Source organism: Triturus cristatus, chromosome 12 (genome assembly GCF_964204655.1).
Source record: "Triturus cristatus chromosome 12, aTriCri1.1, whole genome shotgun sequence".
Classification (NCBI taxonomy): Eukaryota; Metazoa; Chordata; class Amphibia; order Caudata; family Salamandridae; genus Triturus; species Triturus cristatus.
The window spans coordinates 727273156-727289024 of NC_140595.1; the positions used below are offsets into that span (position 1 = coordinate 727273156).

Below are 15869 nucleotides of genomic sequence, written 5' to 3' on the forward strand. Positions count from 1 at the left end.
GTGCTGGCTGGATTGGCAAACACACTTCATAAAACTGCATTTTCTTTTTTATTCTCCCCCGTGTTACATGCTTAACCTCCCCATGTATAATTTCTCTTAACCTGCTGTCCCAGGAAGAGAATTTCATCTACAGGCTCTTTCTGTGTTTTTTTCCCTAGTCTGTCTTTCCCATTTCTTAGCTGTGTAACTGTTCCTTTACGCGCTCTATTTAAACGCCATCAATCTCATTTGAGCTCCTTGCTCCCGCTTCTGTTTTCTCCACCTCTCATACTGCCAGTTCTCTCTTTCTCTGTGGTTGGTGGCTACTTTCCTGAGCTTCCGAAGCCACGTGGTTCCTGCCTCTTGTTGTCAGACTTGAATTGGAAAAGGAACCATATTAACAAGCCTTTACCACTCACACACGGCGGAAGTTTATACTTTAATTCAGTGAGCTAAGAAAAGCGTGTTGTGGGTCCCCTACGAGCCATGGTGCTTGCTTCATCATGATTTGGCACCAGTCATTAGCCGCAGCTCTGCTAATGAGCCACTGAGGTCAGTTTCAATATTTACTCAAAAACATAACCATGCAGCCCACCCCTCAACTGTGTATTTATCTTGCTTTTCTGCTGTTCGTGTGATTAGCTGGGAGGAGCTCACGGCGACATCCTCCCTATAAAAGTGTAGATGGATCACTCTCTAACTCTTTCTTGCTTCACATACAAATGGCTTGAAAGGTGCAGGGAAGATGCAGGTCTAATAGACAGAATAGAAGGTCTGTGCCAGGTGGGTTTCTTTGCATTGGTGTCCCATCACAGGTCCGCAAGTGTAATGTGTGATCTTTGACTCCTGGCATTTCACAAGCAGGCGGCCAGGAAACGGTTTCAGCCTATCAACCACTGAGGAGACGCAGCCTCTGAATGAGGAATGAGGAAGCAATGAATACATCCAACCTATCACAGGAACAGCCCTGAGTGTTCCGAATTATAAATTCTCCATGTCACTGTATGTCGTTGAGCCCAAGTAGCTCGCCGTGATCGTATAGTGGTTAGTACTCTGCGTTGTGGCCGCAGCAACCTCGGTTCGAATCCGAGTCACGGCATTGTGGTTGGCAATGTCACGGCAGTTGGGTGTTAATTTTACAGAATTAGCAAATGTACCAGTGGTTTTTGTAAAATGTCTATTAAAAACAGATCCTTTCAAATATTTAAACCATCTAACAACAAATGATTTAAACTCGCATGATTATAAGCTGTAGCTATAATGTATTTACTTACATAAATTATCGTTCTTGAACCTATTGGGGGTGGAGGGGGAGCGGAGATCACCCCCCAGGTGCAGTTGAGTGACCTGTGTTGTGGCTCTCTAGAGGGAAGGCACACATTTTGCTGTCACCCAGCCCAATCCAGACGTGTATTGGGGCCAGGTTTCAGGCAAATAGAGCAGTAAGTGCAGAGAAATGTTCACTCTCTAAAAGTGGCATTTCTAAAATAGTAAAGTTAAATCCAACCTCACCAGTAAGTAGGATTTTCAATAAATAAATAAAGCTACTCCTCTCCGATATGGAATTACCAAATTAAAAGTATAGGGGAATACACAGAGCTAACCTATGAGAGGGGTAGACCTCACAGTAGTGAAAAATGAAATAGACTGTTTGGTACTTACAGGACACGCGAACCACCAAAGTACATAGCTTATTTTTTACTTACAGAGCATCATGCACCTAGGACTACCTAGGGCCTACCTTAGGTGTAAATTATATGTAATAAAAGGGGAGTTTAAGGCTTGGCAAGTAGGCTGGGACTCCCCTGGGAGACCCCTGAGTCTATGCCCAGAACCATAACTCTGCCAGTCGAGTACTTACCTAAAAGCCGATAACTCACTTTTCTTCCATAGGCTAACATTGAGTGGTTTCACTTGGAAATTCTTCTAAGTGGTGTGGAGTTTTGGAACTTTAAAATATTCATCTAAAATCAGCCGAACAACGAATTCTGATTTACTCACCTGTTATCAGGAGAGACCTCAGTGCTGCATCTTGGAGCTCAGTACTGACCCTGAAAAGTAATTTTAACCGTACTTACCAGTAACTCGAATTTCCTTCCATGGGATATCATTGCCTGCTTTTTGCTGAAAATTTTCTAAGTGTCGATTTTTGAAACTTACAAATATTCTTTAAAAATCGTACCAACTGTGAAAACGTAATTGTTTACCTGTTTTAGATAGATGTCCCAGTACTGAGCCTAGGAGCCCAGCACTGGATTACAAAAGTAACGAGAACGTACTTTACACGTAACTTGAATTTTCTTCCATAGGAAACCATTGACTGTTTTTCTGTGAAATTTCTTCTAAGTGTCGATTTTGCAAACATGTAAATATTCCTTAAAAATCGCCTGTATAACTTAAACGCAGTTTCTCAACTGCTTACAGGTGGTACAGTAGTGCTGGATCTAGGATCCAACACTGACCTAGAAAAAGTAACCATATTCCCACTTACCTGCTAAGTGAATTTCCTTCCATAGGATAACGTTGGTATTTTGATCAGCAAAAGTTTCTAAGTGTCAACTTTTAAAATAGCAAAATATTGCTTAAAAATCACAACAGTAACTAAAACGAATTTACTCACTTGTTTCCAAGAACTGTCCCAGGACTGAATCTAGGATCCAGTCCTGGATTTAGAAAAGTAATCCTGAAAGTAATTAATTGCATATAACTTAAAATTCCCATTGAGCTCAATGTATTATTGTGATTCAAATTGTGTTGCCTATTGCAATAAACTGTAACTATGACCTGCAAAAGTCAATTGCCTATTGCAAAGTATTTAACTAAAGCATCTCATTCTGAGAAAGTATATTTTGATACCTATTGTTGGTTCTAAAATAAAACAACAATATCTTTTGTATGCAAACCAATGGCCTAGAGTTCAGTTCTTGAGTGTGTGAGACCATTTGCTGACTGAGTGTGTACAACAAATGTTTTACACTGTACTCTGATACTGCCTTACTGCTCGGCAAGCTACCACTTTAGAGAGTAAGGTTATATCTAACTTTAGCCTCTGCCAAACCTCTGGGGACTGGGGACTCTGTGCACACTGTACCTATTTGGGAACAGTATATACAGAGCCACTTTCTCACAGTAGTGATAAAGTGATTAGAGTCCTAAGGCCAACATAAAGATACAGCAAAACGTGAGGTGAAAAGCAAAAAGGTTGCTGGTAGGCCACCTTAAGGATGCCAGGTCTAACAAAAACTGAACTAAGGATAACATGAGTAAAACATCAGGTTTCTCTACTGCATTTGGTGAGACAAGTGGGCCTTCTTTTATCTTCCATTCAAGCAATCTTTGACAGACCCCTTTATTATAGAGCTTTTCAAGGATTAAAGATAAGGCACTTACAAAGGAGTCCCAAATACTCAGAGATGGTTGACTTCTGTAATATGGGTCGTAGACTAAAAGCAGCGCAAAAACAGAGTGCAACAGGATCCAAAAAACTTGAGTGCCACAAGGGAGTTTGAATGCAAGCGTATCCTTTTACAGATCCAGAGATATACTCATGCAATTTTTGTTTTTAGGACAGAACGTGCATGATGAAAAAAACATTGTTTTTAAAAAGCGCATTGCAGAATATCAGTACTTTGATGTGGGAAAACTTCAAAACTTTCAAACAAAATATTTGTAGGCAGCTTACAGCAAGTTGTTGTGGCCGAGTGGTTAAGGCGATGGACTAGAAATCCATTGGGGTATCCCCGCGCAGGTTCGAATCCTGCCAACAACGAGAAGCTTTTTATTATCGGCTACAATTTCAGAAGTTAACCTTTAGTATTTCTTCCATTTCAGTTTTATAAATAGGTGGCTTATTTTTGTGTCACTATTGCCTCTCCACATATTTGTTATCGCTACCTCTTTCATGTCTTTGCTACACCTCATTCCTACTTTAGCACTGGTGTAAACGCTTCAAATTATTATACGGTTGCTCTCTCATTCATACCTGCGCATGCACTTGAAAGTTACTTTACCAATAAAAGACGCAAAGAGAGAAATAGAACAAAAGTGCTGGCTGGATTGGCAAACACACTTCATAAAACTGCATTTTCTTTTTTATTCTCCCCCGTGTTACATGCTTAACCTCCCCATGTATAATTTCTCTTAACCTGCTGTCCCAGGAAGAGAATTTCATCTACAGGCTCTTTCTGTGTTTTTTTCCCTAGTCTGTCTTTCCCATTTCTTAGCTGTGTAACTGTTCCTTTACGCGCTCTATTTAAACGCCATCAATCTCATTTGAGCTCCTTGCTCCCGCTTCTGTTTTCTCCACCTCTCATACTGCCAGTTCTCTCTTTCTCTGTGGTTGGTGGCTACTTTCCTGAGCTTCCGAAGCCACGTGGTTCCTGCCTCTTGTTGTCAGACTTGAATTGGAAAAGGAACCATATTAACAAGCCTTTACCACTCACACACGGCGGAAGTTTATACTTTAATTCAGTGAGCTAAGAAAAGCGTGTTGTGGGTCCCCTACGAGCCATGGTGCTTGCTTCATCATGATTTGGCACCAGTCATTAGCCGCAGCTCTGCTAATGAGCCACTGAGGTCAGTTTCAATATTTACTCAAAAACATAACCATGCAGCCCACCCCTCAACTGTGTATTTATCTTGCTTTTCTGCTGTTCGTGTGATTAGCTGGGAGGAGCTCACGGCGACATCCTCCCTATAAAAGTGTAGATGGATCACTCTCTAACTCTTTCTTGCTTCACATACAAATGGCTTGAAAGGTGCAGGGAAGATGCAGGTCTAATAGACAGAATAGAAGGTCTGTGCCAGGTGGGTTTCTTTGCATTGGTGTCCCATCACAGGTCCGCAAGTGTAATGTGTGATCTTTGACTCCTGGCATTTCACAAGCAGGCGGCCAGGAAACGGTTTCAGCCTATCAACCACTGAGGAGACGCAGCCTCTGAATGAGGAATGAGGAAGCAATGAATACATCCAGCCTATCACAGGAACAGCCCTGAGTGTTCCGAATTATAAATTCTCCATGTCACTGTATGTCGTTGAGCCCAAGTAGCTCTCCCTGATCGTATAGTGGTTAGTACTCTGCGTTGTGGCCGCAGCAACCTCGGTTCGAATCCGAGTCACGGCATTGTGGTTGGCAATGTCACGGCAGTTGGGTGTTAATTTTACAGAATTAGCAAATGTACCAGTGGTTTTTGTAAAATGTCTATTAAAAACAGATCCTTTCAAATATTTAAACCATCTAACAACAAATGATTTAAACTCGCATGATTATAAGCTGTAGCTATAATGTATTTACTTACATAAATTATCGTTCTTGAACCTATTGGGGGTGGAGGGGGAGCGGAGATCACCCCCCAGGTGCAGTTGAGTGACCTGTGTTGTGGCTCTCTAGAGGGAAGGCACACATTTTGCTGTCACCCAGCCCAATCCAGACGTGTATTGGGGCCAGGTTTCAGGCAAATAGAGCAGTAAGTGCAGAGAAATGTTCACTCTCTAAAAGTGGCATTTCTAAAATAGTAAAGTTAAATCCAACCTCACCAGTAAGTAGGATTTTCAATAAATAAATAAAGCTACTCCTCTCTGATATGGAATTACCAAATTAAAAGTATAGGGGAATACACAGAGCTAACCTATGAGAGGGGTAGACCTCACAGTAGTGAAAAATGAAATAGACTGTTTGGTACTTACAGGACACGCGAACCACCAAAGTACATAGCTTATTTTTTACTTACAGAGCATCATGCACCTAGGACTACCTAGGGCCTACCTTAGGTGTAAATTATATGTAATAAAAGGGGAGTTTAAGGCTTGGCAAGTAGGCTGGGACTCCCCTGGGAGACCCCTGAGTCTATGCCCAGAACCATAACTCTGCCAGTCGAGTACTTACCTAAAAGCCGATAACTCACTTTTCTTCCATAGGCTAACATTTAGTGGTTTCACTTGGAAATTCTTCTAAGTGGTGTGGAGTTTTGGAACTTTAAAATATTCATCTAAAATCAGCCGAACAACGAATTCTGATTTACTCACCTGTTATCAGGAGAGACCTCAGTGCTGCATCTTGGAGCTCAGTACTGACCCTGAAAAGTAATTTTAACCGTACTTACCAGTAACTCGAATTTCCTTCCATGGGATATCATTGCCTGCTTTTTGCTGAAAATTTTCTAAGTGTCGATTTTTGAAACTTACAAATATTCTTTAAAAATCGTACCAACTGTGAAAACGTAATTGTTTACCTGTTTTAGATAGATGTCCCAGTACTGAGCCTAGGAGCCCAGCACTGGATTACAAAAGTAACGAGAACGTACTTTACACGTAACTTGAATTTTCTTCCATAGGAAACCATTGACTGTTTTTCTGTGAAATTTCTTCTAAGTGTCGATTTTGCAAACATGTAAATATTCCTTAAAAATCGCCTGTATAACTTAAACGCAGTTTCTCAACTGCTTACAGGTGGTACAGTAGTGCTGGATCTAGGATCCAACACTGACCTAGAAAAAGTAACCATAATCCCACTTACCTGCTAAGTGAATTTCCTTCCATAGGATAACGTTGGTATTTTGATCAGCAAAAGTTTCTAAGTGTCAACTTTTAAAATAGCAAAATATTGCTTAAAAATCACAACAGTAACTAAAACGAATTTACTCACTTGTTTCCAAGAACTGTCCCAGGACTGAATCTAGGATCCAGTCCTGGATTTAGAAAAGTAATCCTGAAAGTAATTAATTGCATATAACTTAAAATTCCCATTGAGCTCAATGTATTATTGTGATTCAAATTGTGTTGCCTATTGCAATAAACTGTAACTATGACCTGCAAAAGTCAATTGCCTATTGCAAAGTATTTAACTAAAGCATCTCATTCTGAGAAAGTATATTTTGATACCTATTGTTGGTTCTAAAATAAAACAACAATATCTTTTGTATGCAAACCAATGGCCTAGAGTTCAGTTCTTGAGTGTGTGAGACCATTTGCTGACTGAGTGTGTACAACAAATGTTTTACACTGTACTCTGATACTGCCTTACTGCTCGGCAAGCTACCACTTTAGAGAGTAAGGTTATATCTAACGTTAGCCTCTGCCAAACCTCTGGGGACTGGGGACTCTGTGCACACTGTACCTATTTGGGAACAGTATATACAGAGCCACTTTCTCACAGTAGTGATAAAGTGATTAGAGTCCTAAGGCCAACATAAAGATACAGCAAAACGTGAGGTGAAAAGCAAAAAGGTTGCTGGTAGGCCACCTTAAGGATGCCAGGTCTAACAAAAACTGAACTAAGGATAACATGAGTAAAACATCAGGTTTCTCTACTGCATTTGGTGAGACAAGTGGGCCTTCTTTTATCTTCCATTCAAGCAATCTTTGACAGACCCCTTTATTATAGAGCTTTTCAAGGATTAAAGATAAGGCACTTACAAAGGAGTCCCAAATACTCAGAGATGGTTGACTTCTGTAATATGGGTCGTAGACTAAAAGCAGCGCAAAAACAGAGTGCAACAGGATCCAAAAAACTTGAGTGCCACAAGGGAGTTTGAATGCAAGCGTATCCTTTTACAGATCCAGAGATATACTCATGCAATTTTTGTTTTTAGGACAGAACGTGCATGATGAAAAAAACATTGTTTTTAAAAAGCGCATTGCAGAATATCAGTACTTTGATGTGGGAAAACTTCAAAACTTTCAAACAAAATATTTGTAGGTAGCTTACAGCAAGTTGTTGTGGCCGAGTGGTTAAGGCGATGGACTAGAAATCCATTGGGGTATCCCCGCGCAGGTTCGAATCCTGCCAACAACGAGAAGCTTTTTATTATCGGCTACAATTTCAGAAGTTAACCTTTAGTATTTCTTCCATTTCAGTTTTATAAATAGGTGGCTTATTTTTGTGTCACTATTGCCTCTCCACATATTTGTTATCGCTACCTCTTTCATGTCTTTGCTACACCTCATTCCTACTTTAGCACTGGTGTAAACGCTTCAAATTATTATACGGTTGCTCTCTCATTCATACCTGCGCATGCACTTGAAAGTTACTTTACCAATAAAAGACGCAAAGAGAGAAATAGAACAAAAGTGCTGGCTGGATTGGCAAACACACTTCATAAAACTGCATTTTCTTTTTTATTCTCCCCCGTGTTACATGCTTAACCTCCCCATGTATAATTTCTCTTAACCTGCTGTCCCAGGAAGAGAATTTCATCTACAGGCTCTTTCTGTGTTTTTTTCCCTAGTCTGTCTTTCCCATTTCTTAGCTGTGTAACTGTTCCTTTACGCGCTCTATTTAAACGCCATCAATCTCATTTGAGCTCCTTGCTCCCGCTTCTGTTTTCTCCACCTCTCATACTGCCAGTTCTCTCTTTCTCTGTGGTTGGTGACTACTTTCCTGAGCTTCCGAAGCCACGTGGTTCCTGCCTCTTGTTGTCAGACTTGAATTGGAAAAGGAACCATATTAACAAGCCTTTACCACTCACACACGGCGGAAGTTTATACTTTAATTCAGTGAGCTAAGAAAAGCGTGTTGTGGGTCCCCTACGAGCCATGGTGCTTGCTTCATCATGATTTGGCACCGGTCATTAGCCGCAGCTCTGCTAATGAGCCACTGAGGTCAGTTTCAATATTTACTCAAAAACATAACCATGCAGCCCACCCCTCAACTGTGTATTTATCTTGCTTTTCTGCTGTTCGTGTGATTAGCTGGGAGGAGCTCACGGCGACATCCTCCCTATAAAAGTGTAGATGGATCACTCTCTAACTCTTTCTTGCTTCACATACAAATGGCTTGAAAGGTGCAGGGAAGATGCAGGTCTAATAGACAGAATAGAAGGTCTGTGCCAGGTGGGTTTCTCTGCATTGGTGTCCCATCACAGGTCCGCAAGTGTAATGTGTGATCTTTGACTCCTGGCATTTCACAAGCAGGCGGCCAGGAAACGGTTTCAGCCTATCAACCACTGAGGAGACGCAGCCTCTGAATGAGGAATGAGGAAGCAATGAATACATCCAGCCTATCACAGGAACAGCCCTGAGTGTTCCGAATTATAAATTCTCCATGTCACTGTATGTCGTTGAGCCCAAGTAGCTCGCCGTGATCGTATAGTGGTTAGTACTCTGCGTTGTGGCCGCAGCAACCTCGGTTCGAATCCGAGTCACGGCATTGTGGTTGGCAATGTCACGGCAGTTGGGTGTTAATTTTACAGAATTAGCAAATGTACCAGTGGTTTTTGTAAAATGTCTATTAAAAACAGATCCTTTCAAATATTTAAACCATCTAACAACAAATGATTTAAACTCGCATGATTATAAGCTGTAGCTATAATGTATTTACTTACATAAATTATCGTTCTTGAACCTATTGGGGGTGGAGGGGGAGCGGAGATCACCCCCCAGGTGCAGTTGAGTGACCTGTGTTGTGGCTCTCTAGAGGGAAGGCACACATTTTGCTGTCACCCAGCCCAATCCAGACGTGTATTGGGGCCAGGTTTCAGGCAAATAGAGCAGTAAGTGCAGAGAAATGTTCACTCTCTAAAAGTGGCATTTCTAAAATAGTAAAGTTAAATCCAACCTCACCAGTAAGTAGGATTTTCAATAAATAAATAAAGCTACTCCTCTCCGATATGGAATTACCAAATTAAAAGTATAGGGGAATACACAGAGCTAACCTATGAGAGGGGTAGACCTCACAGTAGTGAAAAATGAAATAGACTGTTTGGTACTTACAGGACACGCAAACCACCAAAGTACATAGCTTATTTTTTACTTACATAGCATCATGCACCTAGGACTACCTAGGGCCTACCTTAGGTGTAAATTATATGTAATAAAAGGGGAGTTTAAGGCTTGGCAAGTAGGCTGGGACTCCCCTGGGAGACCCCTGAGTCTATGCCCAGAACCATAACTCTGCCAGTCGAGTACTTACCTAAAAGCCGATAACTCACTTTTCTTCCATAGGCTAACATTGAGTGGTTTCACTTGGAAATTCTTCTAAGTGGTGTGGAGTTTTGGAACTTTAAAATATTCATCTAAAATCAGCCGAACAACGAATTCTGATTTACTCACCTGTTATCAGGAGAGACCTCAGTGCTGCATCTTGGAGCTCGGTACTGACCCTAAAAAGTAATTTTAACCGTACTTACCAGTAACTCGAATTTCCTTCCATGGGATATCATTGCCTGCTTTTTGCTGAAAATTTTCTAAGAGTCGATTTTTGAAACTTACAAATATTCTTTAAAAATCGTACCAACTGTGAAAACATAATTGTTTACCTGTTTTAGATAGATGTCCCAGTACTGAGCCTAGGAGCCCAGCACTGGATTACAAAAGTAACGAGAACGTACTTTACCCGTAACTTGAATTTTCTTCCATAGGAAACCATTGACTGTTTTTCTGTGAAATTTCTTCTAAGTGTCGATTTTGCAAACATGTAAATATTCCTTAAAAATCGCCTGTATAACTTAAACGCAGTTTCTCAACTGCTTACAGGTGGTACAGTAGTGCTGGATCTAGGATCCAACACTGACCTAGAAAAAGTAACCATAATCCCACTTACCTGCTAAGTGAATTTCCTTCCATAGGATAACGTTGGTATTTTGATCAGCAAAAGTTTCTAAGTGTCAACTTTTAAAATAGCAAAATATTGCTTAAAAATCACAACAGTAACTAAAACGAATTTACTCACTTGTTTCCAAGAACTGTCCCAGGAAAGAATCTAGGATCCAGTCCTGGATTTAGAAAAGTAATCCTGAAAGTAATTAATTGCATATAACTTAAAATTCCCATTGAGCTCAATGTATTATTGTGATTCAAATTGTGTTGCCTATTGCAATAAACTGTAACTATGACCTGCAAAAGTCAATTGCCTATTGCAAAGTATTTAACTAAAGCATCTCATTCTGAGAAAGTATATTTTGATACCTATTGTTGGTTCTAAAATAAAACAACAATATCTTTTGTATGCAAACCAATGGCCTAGAGTTCAGTTCTTGAGTGTGTGAGACCATTTGCTGACTGAGTGTGTACAACAAATGTTTTACACTGTACTCTGATACTGCCTTACTGCTCGGCAAGCTACCACTTTAGAGAGTAAGGTTATATCTAACTTTAGCCTCTGCCAAACCTCTGGGGACTAGGGACTCTGTGCACACTGTACCTATTTGGGAACAGTATATACAGAGCCACTTTCTCACAGTAGTGATAAAGTGATTAGAGTCCTAAGGCCAACATAAAGATACAGCAAAACGTGAGGTGAAAAGCAAAAAGGTTGCTGGTAGGCCACCTTAAGGATGCCAGGTCTAACAAAAACTGAACTAAGGATAACATGAGTAAAACATCAGGTTTCTCTACTGCATTTGGTGAGACAAGTGGGCCTTCTTTTATCTTCCATTCAAGCAATCTTTGACAGACCCCTTTATTATAGAGCTTTTCAAGGATTAAAGATAAGGCACTTACAAAGGAGTCCCAAATACTCAGAGATGGTTGACTTCTGTAATATGGGTCGTAGACTAAAAGCAGCGCAAAAACAGAGTGCAACAGGGTCCAAAAAACTTGAGTGCCACAAGAGAGTTTGAATGCAAGCGTATCCTTTTACAGATCCAGAGATATACTCATGCAATTTTTGTTTTTAGGACAGAACGTGCATGATGAAAAAAACATTGTTTTTAAAAAGCGCATTGCAGAATATCAGTACTTTGATGTGGGAAAACTTCAAAACTTTCAAACAAAATATTTGTAGGCAGCTTACAGCAAGTTGTTGTGGGCGAGTGGTTAAGGCGATGGACTAGAAATCCATTGGGGTATCCCCGCGCAGGTTCGAATCCTGCCAACAGCGAGAAGCTTTTTATTATCGGCTACAATTTCAGAAGTTAACCTTTAGTATTTCTTCCATTTCAGTTTTATAAATAGGTGGCTTATTTTTGTGTCACTATTGCCTCTCCACATATTTGTTATCGCTACCTCTTTCATGTCTTTGCTACACCTCATTCCTACTTTAGCACTGGTGTAAACGCTTCAAATTATTATACGGTTGCTCTCTCATTCATACCTGCGCATGCACTTGAAAGTTACTTTACCAATAAAAGACGCAAAGAGAGAAATAGAACAAAAGTGCTGGCTGGATTGGCAAACACACTTCATAAAACTGCATTTTCTTTTTTATTCTCCCCCGTGTTACATGCTTAACCTCCCCATGTGTAATTTCTCTTAACCTGCTGTCCCAGGAAGAGAATTTCATCTACAGGCTCTTTCTGTGTTTTTTTCCCTAGTCTGTCTTTCCCATTTCTTAGCTGTGTAACTGTTCCTTTACGCGCTCTATTTAAACGCCATCAATCTCATTTGAGCTCCTTGCTCCCGCTTCTGTTTTCTCCACCTCTCATACTGCCAGTTCTCTCTTTCTCTGTGGTTGGTGGCTACTTTCCTGAGCTTCCGAAGCCACGTGGTTCCTGCCTCTTGTTGTCAGACTTGAATTGGAAAAGAAACCATATTAACAAGCCTTTACCACTCACACACGGCCGAAGTTTATACTTTAATTCAGTGAGCTAAGAAAAGCGTGTTGTGGGTCCCCTACGAGCCATGGTGCTTGCTTCATCATGATTTGGCACCAGTCATTAGCCGCAGCTCTGCTAATGAGCCACTGAGGTCAGTTTCAATATTTACTCAAAAACATAACCATGCAGCCCACCCCTCAACTGTGTATTTATCTTGCTTTTCTGCTGTTCGTGTGATTAGCTGGGAGGAGCTCACGGCGACATCCTCCCTATAAAAGTGTAGATGGATCACTCTCTAACTCTTTCTTGCTTCACATACAAATGGCTTGAAAGGTGCAGGGAAGATGCAGGTCTAATAGACAGAATAGAAGGTCTGTGCCAGGTGGGTTTCTCTGCATTGGTGTCCCATCACAGGTCCGCAAGTGTAATGTGTGATCTTTGACTCCTGGCATTTCACAAGCAGGCGGCCAGGAAACGGTTTCAGCCTATCAACCACTGAGGAGACGCAGCCTCTGAATGAGGAATGAGGAAGCAATGAATACATCCAGCCTATCACAGGAACAGCCCTGAGTGTTCCGAATTATAAATTCTCCATGTCACTGTATGTCGTTGAGCCCAAGTAGCTCGCGTTGATCGTATAGTGGTTAGTACTCTGCGTTGTGGACGCAGCAACCTCGGTTCGAATCCGAGTCACGGCATTGTGGTTGGCAATGTCACGGCAGTTGGGTGTTAATTTTACAGAATTAGCAAATGTACCAGTGGTTTTTGTAAAATGTCTATTAAAAACAGATCCTTTCAAATATTTAAACCATCTAACAACAAATGATTTAAACTCGCATGATTATAAGCTGTAGCTATAATGTATTTACTTACATAAATTATCGTTCTTGAACCTATTGGGGGTGGAGGGGGAGCGGAGATCACCCCCCAGGTGCAGTTGAGTGACCTGTGTTGTGGCTCTCTAGAGGGAAGGCACACATTTTGCTGTCACCCAGCCCAATCCAGACGTGAATTGGGGCCAGGTTTCAGGCAAATAGAGCAGTAAGTGCAGAGAAATGTTCACTCTCTAAAAGTGGCATTTCTAAAATAGTAAAGTTAAATCCAACCTCACCAGTAAGTAGGATTTTCAATAAATAAATAAAGCTACTCCTCTCCGATATGGAATTACCAAATTAAAAGTATAGGGGAATACACAGAGCTAACCTATGAGAGGGGTAGACCTCACAGTAGTGAAAAATGAAATAGACTGTTTGGTACTTACAGGACACGCGAACCACCAAAGTTCATAGCTTATTTTTTACTTACATAGCATCATGCACCTAGGACTACCTAGGGCCTACCTTAGGTGTAAATTATATGTAATAAAAGGGGAGTTTAAGGCTTGGCAAGTAGGCTGGGACTCCCCTGGGAGACCCCTGAGTCTATGCCCAGAACCATAACTCTGCCAGTCGAGTACTTACCTAAAAGCCGATAACTCACTTTTCTTCCATAGGCTAACATTGAGTGGTTTCACTTGGAAATTCTTCTAAGTGGTGTGGAGTTTTGGAACTTTAAAATATTCATCTAAAATCAGCCGAACAACGAATTCTGATTTACTCACCTGTTATCAGGAGAGACCTCAGTGCTGCATCTTGGAGCTCGGTACTGACCCTGAAAAGTAATTTTAACCGTACTTACCAGTAACACGAATTTCCTTCCATGGGATATCATTGCCTGCTTTTTGCTGAAAATTTTCTAAGAGTCGATTTTTGAAACTTACAAATATTCTTTAAAAATCGTACCAACTGTGAAAACATAATTGTTTACCTGTTTTAGATAGATGTCCCAGTACTGAGCCTAGGAGCCCAGCACTGGATTACAAAAGTAACGAGAACGTACTTTACCCGTAACTTGAATTTTCTTCCATAGGAAACCATTGACTGTTTTTCTGTGAAATTTCTTCTAAGTGTCGATTTTGCAAACATGTAAATATTCCTTAAAAATCGCCTGTATAACTTAAACGCAGTTTCTCAACTGCTTACAGGTGGTACAGTAGTGCTGGATCTAGGATCCAACACTGACCTAGAAAAAGTAACCATAATCCCACTTACCTGCTAAGTGAATTTCCTTCCATAGGATAACGTTGGTATTTTGATCAGCAAAAGTTTCTAAGTGTCAACTTTTAAAATAGCAAAATATTGCTTAAAAATCACAACAGTAACTAAAACGAATTTACTCACTTGTTTCCAAGAACTGTCCCAGGACTGAATCTAGGATCCAGTCCTGGATTTAGAAAAGTAATCCTGAAAGTAATTAATTGCATATAACTTAAAATTCCCATTGAGCTCAATGTATTATTGTGATTCAAATTGTGTTGCCTATTGCAATAAACTGTAACTATGACCTGCAAAAGTCAATTGCCTATTGCAAAGTATTTAACTAAAGCATCTCATTCTGAGAAAGTATATTTTGATACCTATTGTTGGTTCTAAAATAAAACAACAATATCTTTTGTATGCAAACCAATGGCCTAGAGTTCAGTTCTTGAGTGTGTGAGACCATTTGCTGACTGAGTGTGTACAACAAATGTTTTACACTGTACTCTGATACTGCCTTACAGCTCGGTAAGCTACCACTTTAGAGAGTAAGGTTATATCTAACTTTAGCCTCTGCCAAACCTCTGGGGACTAGGGACTCTGTGCACACTGTACCTATTTGGGAACAGTATATACAGAGCCACTTTCTCACAGTAGTGATAAAGTGATTAGAGTCCTAAGGCCAACATAAAGATACAGCAAAACGTGAGGTGAAAAGCAAAAAGGTTGCTGGTAGGCCACCTTAAGGATGCCAGGTCTAACAAAAACTGAACTAAGGATAACATGAGTAAAACATCAGGTTTCTCTACTGCATTTGGTGAGACAAGTGGGCCTTCTTTTATCTTCCATTCAAGCAATCTTTGACAGACCCCTTTATTATAGAGCTTTTCAAGGATTAAAGATAAGGCACTTACAAAGGAGTCCCAAATACTCAGAGATGGTTGACTTCTGTAATATGGGTCGTAGACTAAAAGCAGCGCAAAAACAGAGTGCAACAGGGTCCAAAAAACTTGAGTGCCACAAGAGAGTTTGAATGCAAGCGTATCCTTTTACAGATCCAGAGATATACTCATGCAATTTTTGTTTTTAGGACAGAACGTGCATGATGAAAAAAACATTGTTTTTAAAAAGCGCATTGCAGAATATCAGTACTTTGATGTGGGAAAACTTCAAAACTTTCAAACAAAATATTTGTAGGCAGCTTACAGCAAGTTGTTGTGGGCGAGTGGTTAAGGCGATGGACTAGAAATCCATTGGGGTATCCCCGCGCAGGTTCGAATCCTGCCAACAGCGAGAAGCTTTTTATTATCGGCTACAATTTCAGAAGTTAACCTTTAGTATTTCT

At 40.5% G+C, this 15869-nt stretch overlaps 6 non-coding genes across 6 annotated transcripts; all 6 read left to right on the forward strand.

Annotated features, from left to right (window-relative positions):
- Positions 1–1006: 1006 nt before the first annotated feature.
- On the forward strand, positions 1007–1078 carry TRNAH-GUG (transfer RNA histidin (anticodon GUG)). The gene has a single exon. It is a non-coding gene; the product is annotated as a tRNA-His (tRNA).
- A 2588-nt stretch (positions 1079–3666) lies between these two features.
- On the forward strand, positions 3667–3748 carry TRNAS-AGA (transfer RNA serine (anticodon AGA)). The gene has a single exon. It is a non-coding gene; the product is annotated as a tRNA-Ser (tRNA).
- A 3941-nt stretch (positions 3749–7689) lies between these two features.
- Positions 7690–7771, forward strand: TRNAS-AGA (transfer RNA serine (anticodon AGA)). Its single transcript has one exon. It is a non-coding gene; the product is annotated as a tRNA-Ser (tRNA).
- Positions 7772–9052: 1281 nt separating this feature from the next.
- On the forward strand, positions 9053–9124 carry TRNAH-GUG (transfer RNA histidin (anticodon GUG)). Its single transcript has one exon. It is a non-coding gene; the product is annotated as a tRNA-His (tRNA).
- Positions 9125–11712: 2588 nt separating this feature from the next.
- Positions 11713–11794, forward strand: TRNAS-AGA (transfer RNA serine (anticodon AGA)). The gene has a single exon. It is a non-coding gene; the product is annotated as a tRNA-Ser (tRNA).
- Positions 11795–15735: 3941 nt separating this feature from the next.
- On the forward strand, positions 15736–15817 carry TRNAS-AGA (transfer RNA serine (anticodon AGA)). Its single transcript has one exon. It is a non-coding gene; the product is annotated as a tRNA-Ser (tRNA).
- Positions 15818–15869: the final 52 nt, after the last annotated feature.